This window comes from Pristiophorus japonicus, chromosome 8 (assembly GCF_044704955.1).
Source record: "Pristiophorus japonicus isolate sPriJap1 chromosome 8, sPriJap1.hap1, whole genome shotgun sequence".
Taxonomy (NCBI): Eukaryota; Metazoa; Chordata; class Chondrichthyes; family Pristiophoridae; genus Pristiophorus; species Pristiophorus japonicus.
In genome coordinates this window covers 93,243,986-93,262,503 of record NC_091984.1, presented here as the reverse complement: position 1 = coordinate 93,262,503, position 18,518 = coordinate 93,243,986, and the positions used below count along the sequence as shown (strand labels likewise).

The 18,518-nt window shown below is 45.3% G+C and overlaps 1 long non-coding RNA gene across 4 annotated transcripts in view; it reads right to left on the bottom strand.

Annotated features, from left to right (window-relative positions):
- LOC139268632 (uncharacterized) overlaps positions 1 to 18,518 on the bottom strand; it is a 103,962-nt gene that overhangs the window by 12,725 nt on the left and 72,719 nt on the right. The window contains exon 4 of one of the 4 annotated variants that reach the window (XR_011594074.1): positions 1,655 to 1,783. The exons of 1 other annotated variant lie outside the window; for it this stretch is intronic. This is a non-coding gene — a long non-coding RNA (uncharacterized lncRNA). Of the gene's footprint in view, positions 1 to 1,290; positions 1,370 to 1,654; positions 1,784 to 14,317; positions 14,983 to 18,518 lie in introns of those variants that run through there. 2 more of the 4 variants (XR_011594077.1, XR_011594076.1) reach the window with 2 other exon arrangements.

Below are 18,518 nucleotides of genomic sequence, written 5' to 3'. Positions count from 1 at the left end.
GTGTGCTCGATGCTGCACAACCTGGCTACCAGAAGGGGCCAAGAATTGCCAGAAGGCACTGATGTTCCACCTTATGAGAGAGAGGAAGAGGACGACGAGGGGCTGGACACTGACCTAGGGCCAGACAATCAGGCTGGCTATGCAACCATGCCCACAACCCCCTCCAGACCGCAGAACAGGGCCCGTGGTGGCTACATAGCTGCAAGACTCTTACGTGAGGAGCTGATATCTGAACAATTTGCCTGAACGAACGTTGCTGTGAGTGATAACGCTGACACACTGCTATGTGTGTGCAGCTCAGACATCAATGGTGCCCATCACTTTGGTGCCAGTTAAAGTTTATGTTGATTGACGTTAAGTTGTATTTAACCTTTTCATGTTAAGGAATCACCAGTGTGTAACGGTGCAGCTATCTGAAACAATGCGCAACAAGGTTATGTTGAATAACAAAAATTTTATACCAACCTTGGTCTGAAATTATAAGTATCACAGACAATAACACCCAACTCCCGTCCATACCCCACTTTTTCCAACATTGATATCAATCAAATGTCCATCAACACAGAATACGAAGGCAAAGCAGGAGGGCAGTCCCCAGTCCCCATCCATTACAACAAATTGCATACACCCAGATGGAGATATAACACAGCCATCACTTGCGGACATGCACCTCACTTTACTTCCCCCCTCCACTTCTTCTCCCTACCTCTACCCCTTCCCCTCCTCGCTCCATAACTGAGGAGCTCCTCAGGTGGTGCTTCATTGGGGGAGGATGAAGGCAGATGCGGTCGTTGCACGGGTACGGGAGCGAGGGTTGCGGAACCTAGGGATGGAGTGCCGCGCTCGGGGACCACTGGGAGGCCTGTGGCAGCAGTGTTCCTGGCTATCGCATCCAGGGCCTCCGCCATCCGCGGAATGTACTCGGTCATGGTGGCCGGCTGTCTGGATATGCCCCCCAATGCTTCAATGACCTGGTCACCAATGTCTACAGTCCTCCTGGACAACTGTACCATCTCTCCGTTGTCATGTGGCGCTCGTGGAACAGACTTGCTGCGTCCACAAGACCTCTGCGGGGTTGGTGCCGTCCTGGGGAGAAATGGGGTGCCCTGTGGCGAGGTGCTTGAGGCCGGTATCTCCAGAGTGGAGGCGGGAATGACCGGAGGACCACTAGATGGCCTTGGGGTGGAATAGCTTCTGGCTTCTGGCGATGCAGGTTCCTCGAAGTCCACGCTCTCATCCGTGGAGAACAGACCCAGCGGATTGATGGGCGAGAATCGGAGCTCCTCAGCACCAGATGTTGGAAAGTCCGGAGAGTCGGGCCCCATGCCCCCACCTTCTGGCCTCTGTGTGCCTTGGGACGCGCTGCTGGCTGGGCGGCAGAACACAAATAAGGTTATTAGAGAAGGCGATGCTAGGGTCACAAGGTGAGTCCAGCACTACACACAGCATATGCACGACAAAAGCACCACTGCTCTCAAAATCTTTGCAGACATCACATTTCATAACCATCAACACACTTGCATTCCAATGATTTTCATTTGGCCATTATTTCTATGACAATTTTAGAAATCATCTATCATATATGATTGTTCGGATATGAGTGGGTGTGGCATATATTGACTTCACATCACGCAATGTTGTAAGCTTTACTCACGTGGCATCACTTCAGGGTCTGCAGATGCATCTTTGGCTGTCTTTGGGTGCTTCCCCATGAGTGTGAGCACCCGCTCCTCCATCTCAGTGATGTTTGCCTCTGCACAGACCTCATCGTCAGTAGCTTTTTCTGTAAAAGGTGACAGGACGACATGGCAAGAGATCATTGCGTGATATCATTGCTAGGTGCTATCACAGAGACGGATACAACACATAACCGACAGATGTAATAATGATTATTATGATGATTATCATTCTTTACCTAAAGACGTGCACCGTGACCGCATGCTTTGAGTAAAACATTCCCGGTAAAAGTGAAAGACCTCACATCTGATGATAGTCACTCATGACTGTTACAAATTAAATTATATAAATCCAGAAGCACATGTAAATCAATATAATACTTACTCTTGTGGATGCCACAAAGTCGTTCCATCGTTTGCGGCATTGGTTGCCCTCACAAACTTCGTTGGTCGCCGACGAGACCACCTCTGCTAACTGGTCCATATACTCTGGTACTCTGGTATGCCTTTGGGGTGGGCTTCCCACGCCCTCCCTGTGTCAAATTACCCCAGCATGACTCGACCTCCTGCAGGAGGGAGACATTTCTCTTGTCCGAGAAACTGCTGGCTCCTTTGCGCCCTCCAATATGCTCCTCTCCCACCTCACTCCTCCCTCCAGCATCAGTATCCACAGCATGCTGTGATGCCTCTTCCTCTCTCTCCATTATAGGCCAAATTTGGGCAAATATGTGGCTGGTAACAGTTAATTTTTGTTTGCCTACTTGCTGTGAAGCTCTAAAGTCTGCCTCCTTCCTCCCAAAACAGCCACACCACACCCAGACACGCCTTCAGTCCCTCTGAGCTCCTTCTCTCTCGGTTTCCTCTTCTGCGCCTGTTAAGATGACCCTTGACCTCCTGAATCACAGGAATCGAGCGTTGTCATGCCGTTGCTAAGGATGGCCAAACTTTACGGCAGAAGGTCAAAAAAATTTAACGCTACCGCCCATTTCATATCGCTCGCAGTAACGCCCATTTTCAAAAATGGAGACTAGGTACTTTGAGAATGGGCAAGAAGCTGGCGATCTGAAAACCCTTTTTTACCGCCCACACCAGAAATAACGCCCATTTTTGGGCGATAAGCACAAAAGTGGAGGTTCTATATTAAGAGCAAATATTCATAATGAGATCACATTTCTAAGCAAATAGTTGGCAAATAAATCTATGGAAGCACATCAGGTCCTGGATAAAATAACAGCTACGTGTTTTTGTTCAGTAATTCTAAAGATGGTAACATGGAAGTTGAGACTGCTATATGTTTATAATAAGCACCATTCCGTAATTGTCAAAGTTTCACTATAGAGTTATGTTAACATTATTGTTAAGTAGCTGTTTATTGTTATGTAGTTGCCACTTGTAATAGCATGTTTAATATATTAATCAAAACATTTTTAGCATTGTAGTAACAGCCCTACTTTAAAATATGAAAACTATTAATATTTGCTCATAAATAGAAGCTTTTGCCACTAAGAATGATCCCAAATGGAACATATTATTTGAGGTGTACTTGGGGCCAAATTTGCTCAGGTGTGGGTGGGTGTGCAACTGAGTGTGACACCAGTAGTGTGTGCCAGAAGTGCACTCATCAACAACAACAACTTGTATTTATATAGTGCCTTTAACGTAGTAAAACGTCCCAAGACACTTCACAGCAGTATTATGAGATAAAAATTTGATACCGAGCCACATAAGTACAAATTAGCGGTGACCAAAAGCTTGGTCAAAGAGGTATGTTTTAAGGAGCGCCTTGAAGGAAGGAAGAGAGGTAGAGAGGCAGAGAGGTTCAGGCAGGGAGTTCTGGAACTTAGGGCCTAGGCAAAAGAAGGCACGGCCACCAATGGTTGAGCAATTATAATCAGGAATGCTCCAGGGGGGAGAATTCGGAGTGCAAACATCTCGGGGGATTGTGGGGCTGGATGTGATTACTGAGATGGGGAGGGGCGAGGCCATGGAGGGATTTGAAAATAAAGATGAGAATTTTGAAATCGAGGTACTGCTTAACCGGAGGCCAATGTAGATCAGCGAGCACAGGGGTGATGGGTGAGCGGGACTTGGTGCGAGTTAGGACACAGGCAGCCGAGTTTTGGGTCACCTCTAGTTTATGTAGAGTAGAATGTGGGAGGCTAGCCAGGAGTGCATTGGAATAGTCAAGTCTAGAGGTAATAATGGCATAGATTAGGGCTTCAGTAGCTGATGAACTGAGGCAAGGGCAGAGACAGGCGATGTTACAGACGTGGAAATAGGTGGTCTTAGTTATGCTGCGGATATGTGGTTGAAAGTTCATTTCAGGGTCAAATATGACACCAAGGTTGCGAACAGTCTGGTTCAGCCTCAGATAGAAGTTGTGGAGAGGGATGGAGTCAGTGGCTAGGGAATGCAGTTCGTGGCGGGAACCGAAAACAATGGCTTTGGTCTTCCCAATGTTCAATTGGAGAAAATTTCTGCTCATCCAGAACTGGATGTCAGTCAGCAGTCTGACAATTTAGAGACCCTGGAGAGGTCGAGAGAAGTGATAGTGAGGTAGAGCTGGGTGTCATCAGTGTGCATATAGAAACTGATGCTGTGTTTCTGGATGATGTCGCCAAGGTGCAACATATAAATGAGAAATAGGCAGAAAGAATGCACCAACTTGCTGACCCTATTGATTAGCATGAACTGGGCTTGCGCTGTGCATACATAGAGTACAGCCACTGGGCACATGCCTAATAAACCCAGGAAATTGTTAGTTCCAGTGCAGGTCATGTCACCTTAAAGAGGTAGTATTGACTTTACTGTCTGCTTCTGGCCCAAAGTTATGGTCTGGGCAATTATTTATAAGCTGATGAAAGTGCAAAGCTGTCACTTTGGCTCTGGAATTGTTCAGTTCTACCTTTTTTTACAGTAAGGAATTTACTTTATTTCTATCTGCAAAAAAAGGGGAAGGTAGATATAACTGCCTCATAATGAAGACACCATGAGAGCTGCCTGGGTGTCTGTCAGTCACTTGCGTAATGCAGCGCCTATTGCCATGCACATTGATTGAACCATACCCCTTTTATTCATGTAGGGGGAGCTGCTGCCAGGAGGAACTAACCCAATGGCCTATGTGGGTCCCATTAAAGAAAACAGACTCTGGGAAATTCCGATATACAGTAGAATAGCTCTAACCTGGACATCTCTAGCCACAGTAGAAAAATTAGATAGGTATTAGCATGTGTGCAGAGCACATCTGCTATATGCACCTATGTATCAATGACCGACAGATGTTCAAGAGGTCACGTGTACCAGCCTGAAATGTGACATGTCATAGTTGATAAAGTCAGGTATGCTCCAGAAAAGAACAACAGTCACCTTGCAAATGTCCCCAGTAGCTTCAGCAGAGTGAATGCAGGCCCCTGTAGCACCCTGGCTGATATTACATAGATCACAGTGGCTGACTGGAAGGATCGGCAACTGTAAAAGGTCACGGTCATGGTGACCTGCATCTCTTCTGCCAACACTCTGTGGGAAGTCAACTGTGGCTTGAAGTCTTCCTGTAGAACGTCGCACAGATAGCTGATGGATTCCTTCGTGAAGTGCAGCCTGCTGCTGCACAGCTCCCCTAGAGGTCTTTGTATGAACTGCGTTGCATGTACACTCTCAGAATGGGGGTGGGGGTAATAGCGAGAGTGCTGCTGGCTTCTGTCATGGTGGATCACTCTCAAAGCTTCTAGCCTCTGTAGCTCATCTTCCTCTGCCATTATTATTAGCGCTATAAATTGTCTCTATGCTGCTCCCACGTCGTAGTTATGCCGAACATTGAAAGGAAATTCCTCATATTTCCTAAAATTTGTGCTGCTAAATAGGTGCACTTAAAGTGTGAGACCCAGCAAAATCAGGTATTATTTTGTAACCCAGTTCTCAAATGAGTCGCAATAGAATTTTTACTGGTAAATCCATCCACAGCCCAAGAAACAGGAAGAAGGTAAAGATTAATTGGTGTGGCAAGTAACAAAGGCAGTGTTATACTTCGGATTTCTTCAAACCTCAGAGCATTGACCAACGGATTTTATTTTGTACAAATTGTTAGAAAATTCATTTATTTTTACATTCAAATTGAATTGTCCATTAAAATAAAGTGGACTGTTCTACTGTCATAAGCTTTGTGCTGTTTTTCCATTTCTCCTTCTGTTAGTTTTATCTCAATGCATTCTCCAGCTTCCAGGAATGCCTGCACACAGCGCTGAGGACTTCCAACTCTCTGGCTGCCAATCCCATTGCGTGATCAAGGCCATGTGAGGCTTCAACAGGAGATATCAAAGGTGTAATATTTCCCCTTGTAGCCAAGCTGAGAGCTGCTGTCTCTCATCACTCACTCACATGCAGATGTATGTGGGGACAATGTGTGAATCTCAGCCATGGAATCTAGACTTCTCTGAAGTTAGACCATTTCATAGAATTAAGCCAAAACCTCATTTGACAGATACAGGTAACATTGGAGCAGATCAAACACATTTTTCCCTGACTTCTACGCATATATCCTTTTTTGGCTACATACTCTAGCATCAATATTTTTTTCAATTTGGATGACTTCTCGTAGCACCAGTGTACAGATCAGCATTGGCAGAGGCTCAGCAAAAGGCTGCCTGTTCCCAGAGGAAAATCATCATGACTTAACTGAAGAATGGTATGTGGTGTGCATGGAGGGTAGGAAGGGGGAAGGAGAGAAGTAAAGTGGGAGAGTGATGGAGGTACAAAACTGATTTCTAGCTTTCATGTGTTTTTTTAAATGTAAAGATAAGACTGCCTCTATTATCCTCCCTATTCAATGAATTATGGGTGACCCATGCCTATGTCTCTGGCTAAAACTGCTCCAAAATGACCACAAGCTGAAAGGCAAGACGGATATACTCTATTGCAAATGACGTACTCTCCTCTGATTTTCCTCTCAATGCCTGGCCTTTGCTCAACACTTACCCATATGACAAGTACAGGATTCAGGATTCAATACCATAGAGGGAAATAAAGAGAAAGCCTGCATCGCTCTGTGGCACAGCACCAATCCACACACACTTACACTCTATTCTTGTTATTTATCATTATTTAAGACTTCAATAGCAGGTCAATTTGAGAATCCAGACCCATGAAGTTGAGTGGTCAGACATTTTACCTAAACTTTAAAGAATTAAACTTGCTGTAGATCAAGAAAAATACAATTTAAAATATTAATTAGTTCCACATTATGCACCTCACCTTGCTCAAGTTATCCCTTTCTTCCTTATCCATGATGACCGAAAATGGGCCACAATCAATTTCTAGGACTTTGTTTCTGATATTTAAATGCTAGTTTGCAGTTAACTATCAGAATTGCGAAGCTGTGGCATAGTTTAGCCACTGATGATCTCAGTTTTGTTTCTGAACTTTGAACTGGAACAACTTTTCAACTATCTATTGTGCTTGAGGAGGGAGACTAATTTTAAACAGGTGGTTACGACTATAACTGTTATGTCTTGAATAAGGAATGTGACCAGATTCTGTAAGCTCAAAGTAATATGTGACCATAGTCCTTTATTACAGGTCTCCAGAGTGCCTCTCCAGCCTGTGAGGCCTCCTTATGTACAGGTGCTCCCAAGGGATTATGGGATCCCTTGGAACTCCAGGGGATGAGCCCTCTGGTAGCTAAACAAGGTATTTACAGGTTTACATATATAACAATAACTATAGTGGTTTCTATTGTGTATGTAAGCACCTTGTTAATGACTCCACGAGGCAGGGGTATGGTACTTAAATTGGGAAGACTGTAGTCCTTTATTGCAGCTTCTAGAGTGAGGACATTGAGAGGTGAGCTCCCTTTTATACTGGGTTACCTGCAGTGTGCAGGTGACTCTTAGGTCTCCAGCAGCAGCACCCTCTGGTGTACAGGTAAGGTGTGTACAGGGTGAAGGTACATTCAGTGGTACAGTACATCATAACATTACATCATGACATTGTAGGCATACATACATAACAACACTCCCCCCCACCCCCCGAACCATTATTGCCATGACCTGGGGGGGGTGATCAGTAGTGGGCTGTGGGAGGTTGTGGTGAGGGTTGTATGGATGCCAGGTGTGATCCCTGTGCTTGAGGCTGGCCTCATACATCACCCCCCCCAACCCTCACACACAGATCATGTGGGTGTCACTGTTGTGGGATCCCTCAGTGGGGGAGCCAGTGCAGAGTAGGGTACATATTCTGTAGAGTGGGTAAGTGTGTGGTGGTGGGCAGGGCCATAGGGCTGTGTGGGCTCCTTGTCCTCCATTTGTGATGAAAGTCTGGTCATCCCAGAGTCCGCCAGGAAAGCTGGAGGGTACTGGCCTATCGCTCCTGGTGTTGGCCCTGGTGGCCATAGGGCCGATCTGGGGCAGGTTGCCAGTTGTGGTGGCTGTGCTGCCCATTGACCACTGTCCCTGCAGTGGGTCTGCTCCCACTGGGTGTGTGTGAGCCCTTCCTGGGGCATCACATTTGTCCCACAAGTCCAGGCTACATGGTCCAGGCTACTTGGGAGTCTCCCGCAGGAGGATTCCTTTGGCATTTACATTGTCCCTGTAGAATCCGGTGTCCTTTAATAGTCTACTACCTGTATACATGACACATTGGCTCCATTTGTCATTTTAAAATTTCTATCATCATCATTAAGCATTACAAACTTGTTCTTAACATTACTTACACAAGCATTCATTTCATTTTTCTCATCAGTTACTCCGGCATCACAATTCCATGTTACATTATCATACCTGCATTCCTTAACTGTATTTTTAACTTTAAAGTCCTTGTCATCTTTAGAGTGAAACTGTCCCTTTAAATTCTTTGGGTTACCAGTCTCCTTTAAGGGGGCCTTCCAATCTGGTTCGCCGCTCGGTGCCACGTGTCGCTCCTCCAACGCTGCTCCTCGTGGTCTGGTCGTGGCCATTTTGATTTGCGGTTCTTTGCCTCATGGTGTGGCCGCCATCTTCTCGCTCTCCTCCCGGTAGGCTGTGGTGATCTTTTCCTGCTTAGGTTCAACCACAGACGTCGGAAATCCACTTTTTTCGACAATGTTCTTCCCTTGCAGTCCTGCCACGGCATGGAAGGTAAAGTGTGGACGTTCAGTTTTGGTGATCTCGTCACGGTGTTGTGAAGTTGTCACCGCGCAGTCGAGCTGGACGGTAGGATTTCTAGGTGCAGCGATGGATCCATGTTTGGGACTGCGTGGGACGTCGATTGCTGGAGCCTGGAGGCCGTCGTCGCTTCATCCAACTTCTTCCCAGCAGCGGCGGACCATCGCCGGCAACGATTCACAGGGGGAGTTTGTTCATAACGCTGCCCTGGGAGATCTGGACCTCTACGCTGCCAATGACTTGGATTTTGCCTTTGGTGTATGTGAGCAGCTTCGCTTGGACAGGAGACAGTCTTGGTCGTTTGGCGGGATTGATCCAAAGATCTTCAAAGGTCGTCTGGCTCATCAAAGACTGGCTCGTCCCTGTGTCGATCTCCATCGAAACTGGAACTCCGTTGATGTCTACTTCCACGGGGAGTTTTCGGTGGAGCAGGTATAAATTCCATACTCTTCTTCCAGGGGTTGAGCAGCTTCGTCTTCATCTGTGTCGGAGCCCAGGTGATCAGCCAACTCTTCAGCGACATTGTGAGTAAAGCTTTTTCTGCAAATTCTCTGAAGGTGCCCTTTCTCTTTGCAGCCTTTGCAGATATAGTCTTTGTAATGGCACTGGTGGGCCCTGTGGTTTCCTCAACAGCGCCAGCATGGGGCTAGCTGGTTTGCCCCATGTGGCGGACTCAGGGTTGCAGGACTCAGGGCAGCATTTCTGCCTTTAGAAGTAGGCATTCGGTTCACTGCATTCGTCAGTTTAGAGTCCTGGGTGTGGGTCATCATTCGCCTGGAATCGCCGACTGAAATCAAGTAGGCCTGGCTCACTTTAATTGCCTTCTGCAGGGTGACTGTGATGTCCGCAGAGAGCAATTTGTGGAGGAAGCCCTCGTGGATGATTCCGATAACAAATATGTCCCTTGGTGCTTTGTTAAGGTGGTCGCCAAAATCACATGGTGCAGCCAATCTTCTTAAATCTGCAGCATACTTAGCAATTTCTTGGCCTTTGGGTCACCGGCGAGTGTAGAACCGGTGCCTGGCTGTGAGGATGCTTTCTTTGGGTTTTAATTGCTCTTGTATTAAGGTTAAAAGTTCCATATAGCTCTTGGTTGTTGTCTTCACTGGGGCTAGCAAGTCCCTGACGAGGCAATGGATAGTGGGCACACAACTACTAAGCAGAATGGCCCTGCGCTTGTTCGGTAGTTTAGCCGGTGTGTCCCCATCCAGGTCATTGGCTCTGAAGAGATGTTCCAATCTTTCCATGAAAGCGTCCCAATCTTCCCCATGGGTGAATTGTTGAAAGTTGCTGAGATTCAACATGCTGTGCGTGTAGTTCGTGACCTCATCGGCAGTTATTGTGTATGTACAGGGTGAAGATATATTCAGTGTTACAGATCATCATAACATTACATCATAACATTGTAGGCATGTATACATAACAGTTTCAACTAAGGCTTGTCACACATTTATTGAGGAAGCTGTTTAAAAAATGTGTAAAAACATAAAAGTGGATATGAAGGTCCTAATTTCCAATCATGGCAAAATGGGATGAGTTGAACCATGGCACTTAAGTTTCTGATGGGAGATTTATCCCCTAATTTGAATATGCTAGCGGCATATGAAAAGATTGCCCGGCTGCGCACTTGGCTGCAGAGCAGAAAATCTGGTCAGACAGCAGCTCTTAAAGGGCTGCTGCTCATCATTAAAGAGGAAATTGTGGTAGTGACAAAACAATGACTAAGTGTTCTCAATGGAGTGGAGATGTGGACAGTCCTGTTATTGTTGATGCTGAAGGGATGCAGGTTCGGCTGCATTCGTCGGAGCTATTTGCAGCTGAAGGTCACCATCCAGGAGAACCACAAATGCAAGCTGCATGGTTGGAGGTTGCCGATTGAATCAATTCAGTCATTTAAGTCCCACATATCCGACTCCAAATAAGAAAACAAATTGCCGGAGTCAGGAGGAAGGCATAGGTGACTGTACAATGCAGTTTTGCTCACATTTCTTGAGGGGGTCCATCAATTATGGCACAAACCTGAACCTAAATTGGGAACCTCTGTACCCTCTGGGAGGTGCTATTTGAAGCACTGTACATGACCATTACCCTTTTGCACATATTCTTTCATTATACCAAAGATGCACAGTACAAACCTAAACTGAAGTGCTGTGAAGGTGACTCGTAAGAAAATATTGTGATAGATGAGGTAGCACTGACTCCTTCCACCATCTCCATTCAGGCTGCTCTGTCTTGCTGCAGGGTGGCCTGCGCTCTGAAAAGGACCAACCTTATTTGCAGGACCTCCTCCAGCCGTCCCTCCAAAACTGCTTCATTGTGCCATTTTGATTCTTAACAATACTGCAGTCATTCCTCTGGGTGAAATCAATGGCCCGGATTTTGTGGTAAGAATAACGGTGAGGTTATCAGTGCTCACTGTTATTAAGGGGTATATAAGACAACAACTTCCAGCATCTGCACAAGTGCAGTTAAATGCAAGAATCAGGAAGTTACTGTCAGAGTTGCCCTGCTCCTCCACAAGCTTCGCTACACCGGTACCTCGCCGAGAGACTCGACATTCAAACGCATGAAGGACATGAAGTTGCGGTACTTACCCACTCGTTTCCCACTAAACATGCCAGAAAAAGTTAGGGTTTGTCCATTCAAGTGTGAGTGAATTTTTAACAATGTGATAAGTCTTAATTACTGCCAAACAACCTCTCAGTGCCAGAGAGGTTGTTTGGCTGTAATTAAGACTTACACTTGCATGTACAAGCCCTAACTTTTTCTGGTGTGTTTAATGGGTATCTACTGGGTACGTGTGGAGTCTCATTCCTTCAAATTTTAATTATTGTTGAAGATTTAAAAAAAATTAAAATTAAAAGAATTTCTTTTTAACTTTTTCTTTCCGTCTCTTATCTTTCTTTTAATCCCATCTTTCTTTCCCTCTCACATTCTATACATTATTTTACATTGGGCCTGAAATTCCCGCGGACAATCAACTGAGAAAGTTAAAAAAGGTGCACACCTACGCCTGCTTTTTCAGACACAAGATTTTTGAGGACATTTGCAGGGCGAGATATTCATAAATATCGGAAATCTTGCCTTGCAAGTGTCCTCGCTACCAATATGCGCAAGATCTGTCAAGCCAGAAACTTGACAGATTGGAAAAGCCAGTTTTCAGCGCATGAACATTGCGTGCTGAAAACCGGATTTTCCAATGCCTTCCCGGGTCCGTAGAAACTTCGTACGGACCCAGCACATCGGAATTTCAGCACCATTGAATTAAATAGTCGAACTTCCACTTCCTGGTTTAGATACTGCAGGGGGAATTTTTCAAGGTGTCAGCGGGCGCGTTTGGTGGCGGGTCGGGTAGGAAAATTTATTTTTTTGACAGCTCGTCAGGACCTCGCTGTCAACCCCCCACCATGCACCTTTCTTAAATGTAGGATCTTTCAGCGTTGAACAGACCCGAGATGCAGTGGCGGGAGGCAATTGAGCCAATTATTGGCTTGTTTAGAAACTCTTAACGGTAATATTTTATTCACCTTTTAACTTTACCAGGTCACCCACTGATTTCTCATTGCTCCTGGACCCCGTCTGTTCATCTGAGGTGGAGGTTGAGTGGCCATTGAAGCAGATGATTGGTGACAGTGTTAAACCTTGTATAAAACCTCACAATTTACACCTGCTCACTTTCCAAACCCAGAGACTCTTTGGCTTCTCCCCTTGGAAGACAGATTGTGCTTTATGCAAGCTGCAAGTCTTTGTAGCAAACTCTCCAGCCAGGCTCACCCAATTGTAGCAACCTCTCTCACCTTTAACAGAGTGCTTCTGCCATCTCACTTTCAACTGGTATCTACTCCATCAGGATGGGAACCATTTACACTCTGTCACCTTGGTCCTCAGAATCTAACCACAGCGAACCCCAACACCAGCATCATCAGGCACACCAGCAGCACCAACAACAACACCAACCTTCTCCGCAATCAACTGACGCCGCACAGGACACAGCATCAGCACCCGACCACATTGATGCCCGGGAGGCCAGGAATGGCCTCACCATGGCCAGATTTACTTCACTTGACGCTGTACACCCTGGCTGCCACATGATGCGCCAGGTTGGCACCAGCCCACATCAACACCATAAAGCATCCCATTGGCTAAAACACCCAAGTGTCTACTCTTGTGTGTTGTTAGTTTGTATGATTGGACTAGGATGAGGGTGAGTGTGAAGGGTGGCCATCGAGATGGGGAAGTGATAATGTGGATAGAGAAGGATGGGTGGAGGTGGAAGGTAAGTTGGTGTGAGTAAGGATGTGCAGGGGGAGGGTAGGGAAGACAGAGTGATGGGGATGTGATGAGTGGCACAACAGGATGAGGTTGAGTGTGGCTTTGCAGTAACGCTTTGTGATCTACTGAGATCATTGAAAGGTTTGCAGCACTGCAGCCAGGTCCTCCTGACGACATCCTGTGCAATGTGCAACCAGGCTGCATTGGTCTCCTGGGGAGTTCTCTTCCACCCATGGGAAGGGAAGAGAACCTCCCTGCGTGCTGTGACTCCCTCCATAAGCTTATGGAGGGAGTCGTGGGAGAAACCGGATGCAGCCCTGCACCTTTGTGCAGTGGTTGTCAGTGTTTGCAGCACCTCAATGCTGCAGAATACTGACAACTGTCAAACTAAATTTGCGTATGGTGCCTTTAAGGAAACCAGCTGATGACATCATCAGACCCACTTCCTTCAATTGGCCGGGAAACGCACTGGACAGGCTTAACATGCTCAATCACGGTTAAGTCATTCTACACAGCGGGCTGGAGCCATCAGCGGGGTCGGGACTAGCCACCGTGTCGCCCACCACGGACCCGCTGAGGTAGGGGAAATTGCGGCCTGTATGGCTCAGTAAGGGTGCTTCGATCTGATTGGTTGAGGAGACACGCCACTGTTTGCCTTGTTCACACATGTTCCAGATCCCCTGTAGAGGACGCCGTGCTGTTTTGACTGTCTGATAACTGCAAATCACAGTGTAAAAGCCCACTAAAGTTCTATGAGCAAGTGTAAGCATTATGAGCGGCAAGCACCATTTGTTTGCCACTGACTGCAAATTCTGGGCCCTTTTGTCTGCAGTATAGCTCAGGTAGCGATGTGGTTATTTTGGCATTGACACTCCTTTTGGAGTAATTATAACAAATTTGTATTTTCTGGAACTGATTAAGCACAACATCAATGCAGTACTGTGCAGGAGCTAAATGCCAATTAATCTAATTAAACCTACACTTCTGCCCAATGTTTTGCACGCTGAACATATGTGTTGTAAGTAGGGTTCAACACCTTCCTTGTTAGAGGAATACTTGTATAAATCTACAGTATATTTTCTGCTCTATAAGTAACTTTGTCACATGAAACTTGAGATTGATTGTCATTGTGTGCAATCACAGGTATTTTGTAATTTTTAACCAAAGTGATTTTCACAAACTTGATAGTCTTACTTAGTCTAACAAGGTAATAAATATTACATAATGGAAAGTATACACTATTCAGCTATTTAATAAATTGCCCAGCACAAAGCAAGAAATTCTTTATACCCTTATAAAGAGGAACTAAATACTCCGAGGTTAAAAAATTACTGCAAATTTGCTAAAACATTCCAGAGGGAGAAAGTGCAACACATCGAGCCAACTTATAACATTGACTCCAATTTCTTTTCTATTTCATTTAGAAATGGTAATCTGTTCTCTAGTAACAAGGTTAATAACTAGGCAAAGCAATGAAAAACATTTTATTCAACAATCCATGGTGTTCCTATATATGCTCTGCAATGAGTTATTGGTAACCATAGATTAGCCTTCCAATACTTATCATTGATGTTCCTGCGTTATGAATACAATAAATGTTAAATACAACTAACAAGAATCTATGGTCATGGTTGATACAGTCTCATCCTTACTCATGCACTGGAAAAGTAAGGTTACAGCAATCGGTACATTTTTTAGTGCCACAGCTTTACAGTCATCCTTACTTTGTGAAACGTTATTTTGAATCATTTTATCTTTGCTCTCTTACTTAGGTTATTTAACTGTTTCCTGCAGTCCTATGCATGTTCTTTTGGTTTCGGAGACAATTTCTTGACTCAGAGGGTAGTTGGAGCATAGAATGCTTTGCACAACAAGTAGTTGAGACGGAGCCCATTGCATCACTTAAGGGAAAAACAGATAAACATTTAAGCAGAGGACGATACAAGCTATTTGGCGAGAGCAGGGCAGTGGAATTAGTTTTGGATCAGCAACCACAGATACAATAAGCCAAATAACTTCCTGCTGTGCTGTAAATGTCGATGATTCAATGAAATCTTTGGGCAGTTTTAGCACTAGCCCTGAAACTCACTTGCCAATATTCAATATTCAATTCTGAGTATCGGTAAGGACGATGGTGCCTCTGGGGAATGTAGCCAGAGCCAATTCCAAGGCACCACGGGTGGCTCAGCTGCACAGGGGGGAGAGACGAAGAACAAAAAAGCCCGAGTGATAGGGGATTCTATAGTTAGGGGAACAGACAGGCGTTTCTGCGGCCAACGTAACTCCCAAATGGTTTTGTGCCTCCCTGGTGCCAGGGTCAAGGATGTCACAAAGCGGATGCATGGCAGCCTGGGAGGGGGGGGGGGGGGGGAGGGGGGGAAGGGTAAACAGCTAGAGGTCGTGGTCCATATCGGGACCAACAACATAGGTAAAATGAGGGATGAGATCCTACAGGAAGAATGTAGGGAGCTAGGAAGAAAATGAAAGGGGAGGACCTCAAAGGGTAGTAATCTCCGGGTTACTACCGGTGCTACGTGTTAATGAGTACAAGAATAGAAGGATAGAGAGGATGAACACGTGGCTGGAAAATTGGTGTAGGAGGGAGGACTTGAGGCATTGGGACTGCTTCTGGGGGAGATGGGACCTGCACAAATCGGACCAATATCCTCGCGGGGAGTTTTGCTAGTGCTGTGGGGGAGGCTTTAAACTAACTTGGCAGAGGGATGGGAACCTGAGAACGAATTCAAAAGGGAAGGAAGTAAAGCAGAAGTTGGATAGCAAGAATCAAGAAAGCGAATCTGTAAGACAGAGGAAACAAGGCTTAGTATGTAGTAAGCAAGGAGGTCGTCCTGTGCTGAATGGTATATACTTTAATGCAAGGAGTATAGCAAATAAGGCGGATGAGCTCAGAGCACAGGTAGACACTTGGGAGTATGACATTATAGCCATTACAGAAACATGGCTAAAAGAGAGATAGGTTTGGCAGATCAATATTCCTGGCTACAGGATTTTTAGACAAGATAGAGAGGGGGTAAACAGGGGGTGGGAGGGTTGCGGTACTAATTAAAGAAACTATTACAGCGGTGAGGAGGGATGATGCATTAGAGAGATCATTAACTGAAGTCATATGGGTTGAATTGAAAAATAAAAAAGGGGCGATCACACTGCTGGGTGTGTATTATAGACCCCCAAACAGTGGGAGGGAGATAGAGGAGCAAATATGTAGTCAAGTTGCTGTGTAGTCTAAAAAGCATAGGGTAGTAATAGTAGGGGATTTTAACTATCCAAATATTAATTGGGACAAATTTAGTGTGAAGGTTATAGAGGGTGCGGAATTTTTGAAATGCATTCAAGAGAACTTTTTGTAGCAAGCCCAACATGAGAGGGAGCGATCCTGGACTTAGTTTTGGGGAATGAAGCTGGGCAAGTTGAAGGGGTATTAGTGGGGGAGCATTTGGGTGCCAGTGACCATAATTTAGTCAGATTCAAGTTGGTTATGAATAAGGACAAGAATAGGCCTGGAATAAAAGTTCCAAATTGGGGAAAAGCTAATTTTGCTAAGTTAAGGACTGATTTGGCCATAGTGAATTGGAAACAGCTACTTGTGGGTAAATCGGTGTCGGAACAGTGGGAGGCATTCAAGGAGGAGATCCGAAAGGTTCAGGCCAAACATGTGCCCTTAAAGAAAAAAGCTGGGAAAAATAATTCTAGAGCCCCCTGGATGTCTAGGGACTTACAGGGGAGGATTAAGAAATAAAGGGACGCTTATATCACATATCAACGGCTAAATACTTTAGAATCTTTGGAGGAATATAGAAAGATAAGAGGGAAAATTAAAAAGGATATTAGGAATGCTAAGAGAGAGCACGAGAGATTCTTGGCCAGTAAAATTAAGGAAAACCCGAAGATGTTCTATAAATATATTAAGAGTAAGAGGGTAACTAAGGAAAGGGTAGGGCCTATTCGAGACCATGAGGGTAATCTTTGTGAGGAGGCGGAAGATGTTTGTAGGGTTCTTAACGAATACTTTGCATCTGTTTTCACAAAGGAAAGAGGTAATGCAGATACTGCTATAGAGGAGGAGTGTGATATTCTGGATGAAATAAATATAGAGAGAGAGGAAGTATGAAGGGGTTTAGCAGCTTTGAAAATAGATAAGTCCCCAGGCCTGGATGAAATGCATCCCAGGTTTTGAGCGAAATAAAAGAGGAAATAGCAGAGGCCTTGACCATCATTTTCCAGTCCTCTTTGGATATGGACATGGTGCCGGAGGATTGGAGGACTGCTAATGTAGTACTCTTATTTAAGAAAGGAAAAAGGGATAGGCCGAGTAATTACAGGCTTGTCAGCCTAACCTCAGTGGTGGGAAAATTATTGGAAAAAATCCTGAAAGGATAAATCTGCATTTGGATAGGCAAGGATTAATTAGGGACAGTCAGCACGGATTTGTTAAGGGAAGATCGTGTTTGACTAACCTGACTGAATTTTTTGAGGCGGTATCCAACAAGGTCGATGAGGGTCGTGCGTACGATGTAGTATATATGGACTTTAGCAAGGCTTTTGATAAGGTCCCGCATGGTAGACTGATCATGAAGGTTAAAGCTCATGGGATCCAGGGCCAAGTGGCAAGTTGGATCCAAAATTGGCTTGGAGGTAGGAAGCGAAGGGTAATGATTGATGGATGTTTTTGTGACTGGAAGGTGTTTCCAGTGGGGTTCCGCAGGGCTCAGTACTGGGTCTCTTGCTTTTTGTGGAACATATCAACGATTTAGATTTGAATATAGGAAGTATGCTTAAGAAGTTTGCAGACGACACTAAAATTGGCTGTGTGGTTGATAATGAAGAGGAAAGTCATAGGCTGCAGGAGGATATCAATCTACAGGTCAGGTGGGCAGAGCAGTGGCAAATGGAATTTAATTCAGAGAAGTGTGAGGTGATGCACTTTGGGAGGGCTAATAAGGAAAGGGTATACACTTTAAGCAGTAGCCCACTTAATAGTGTAGATGAACAAAGGGACCTTGGAATGCTTGTCTACAGATCCCTGAAAGTAGCAGGCCAGGTGGATAAGGTGGTTGAGAAGGCATACGGAATGCTTGCCTTTATTGCCAAGGCATAGAATATAAGAACAGGGAGGTTATGCTTAAATTGTATAATACTTTGGTTAGGCCACAGCTGGAGTACTGCGCACAGTTCTGGTCGCCGTATTAGAGGAAGGACGTGATTGCACTAGAGAGGGTGCAGAGGAGATTTACTAGGATACTGCCTGGAATGGAGAATCTCAGTTATGAGGACAGATTGGAAAGGCTGGGTTTGGAACAGAGGAGGTTGAGAGGAGACCTCATCTTAGAAGTACAAAATATTGAGTGGCCTGGACATAGTGGATAGTAAGGGCCTATTTCTATTGGTGGAGGGGGCTATTATGTGGGGGCATAGTTTT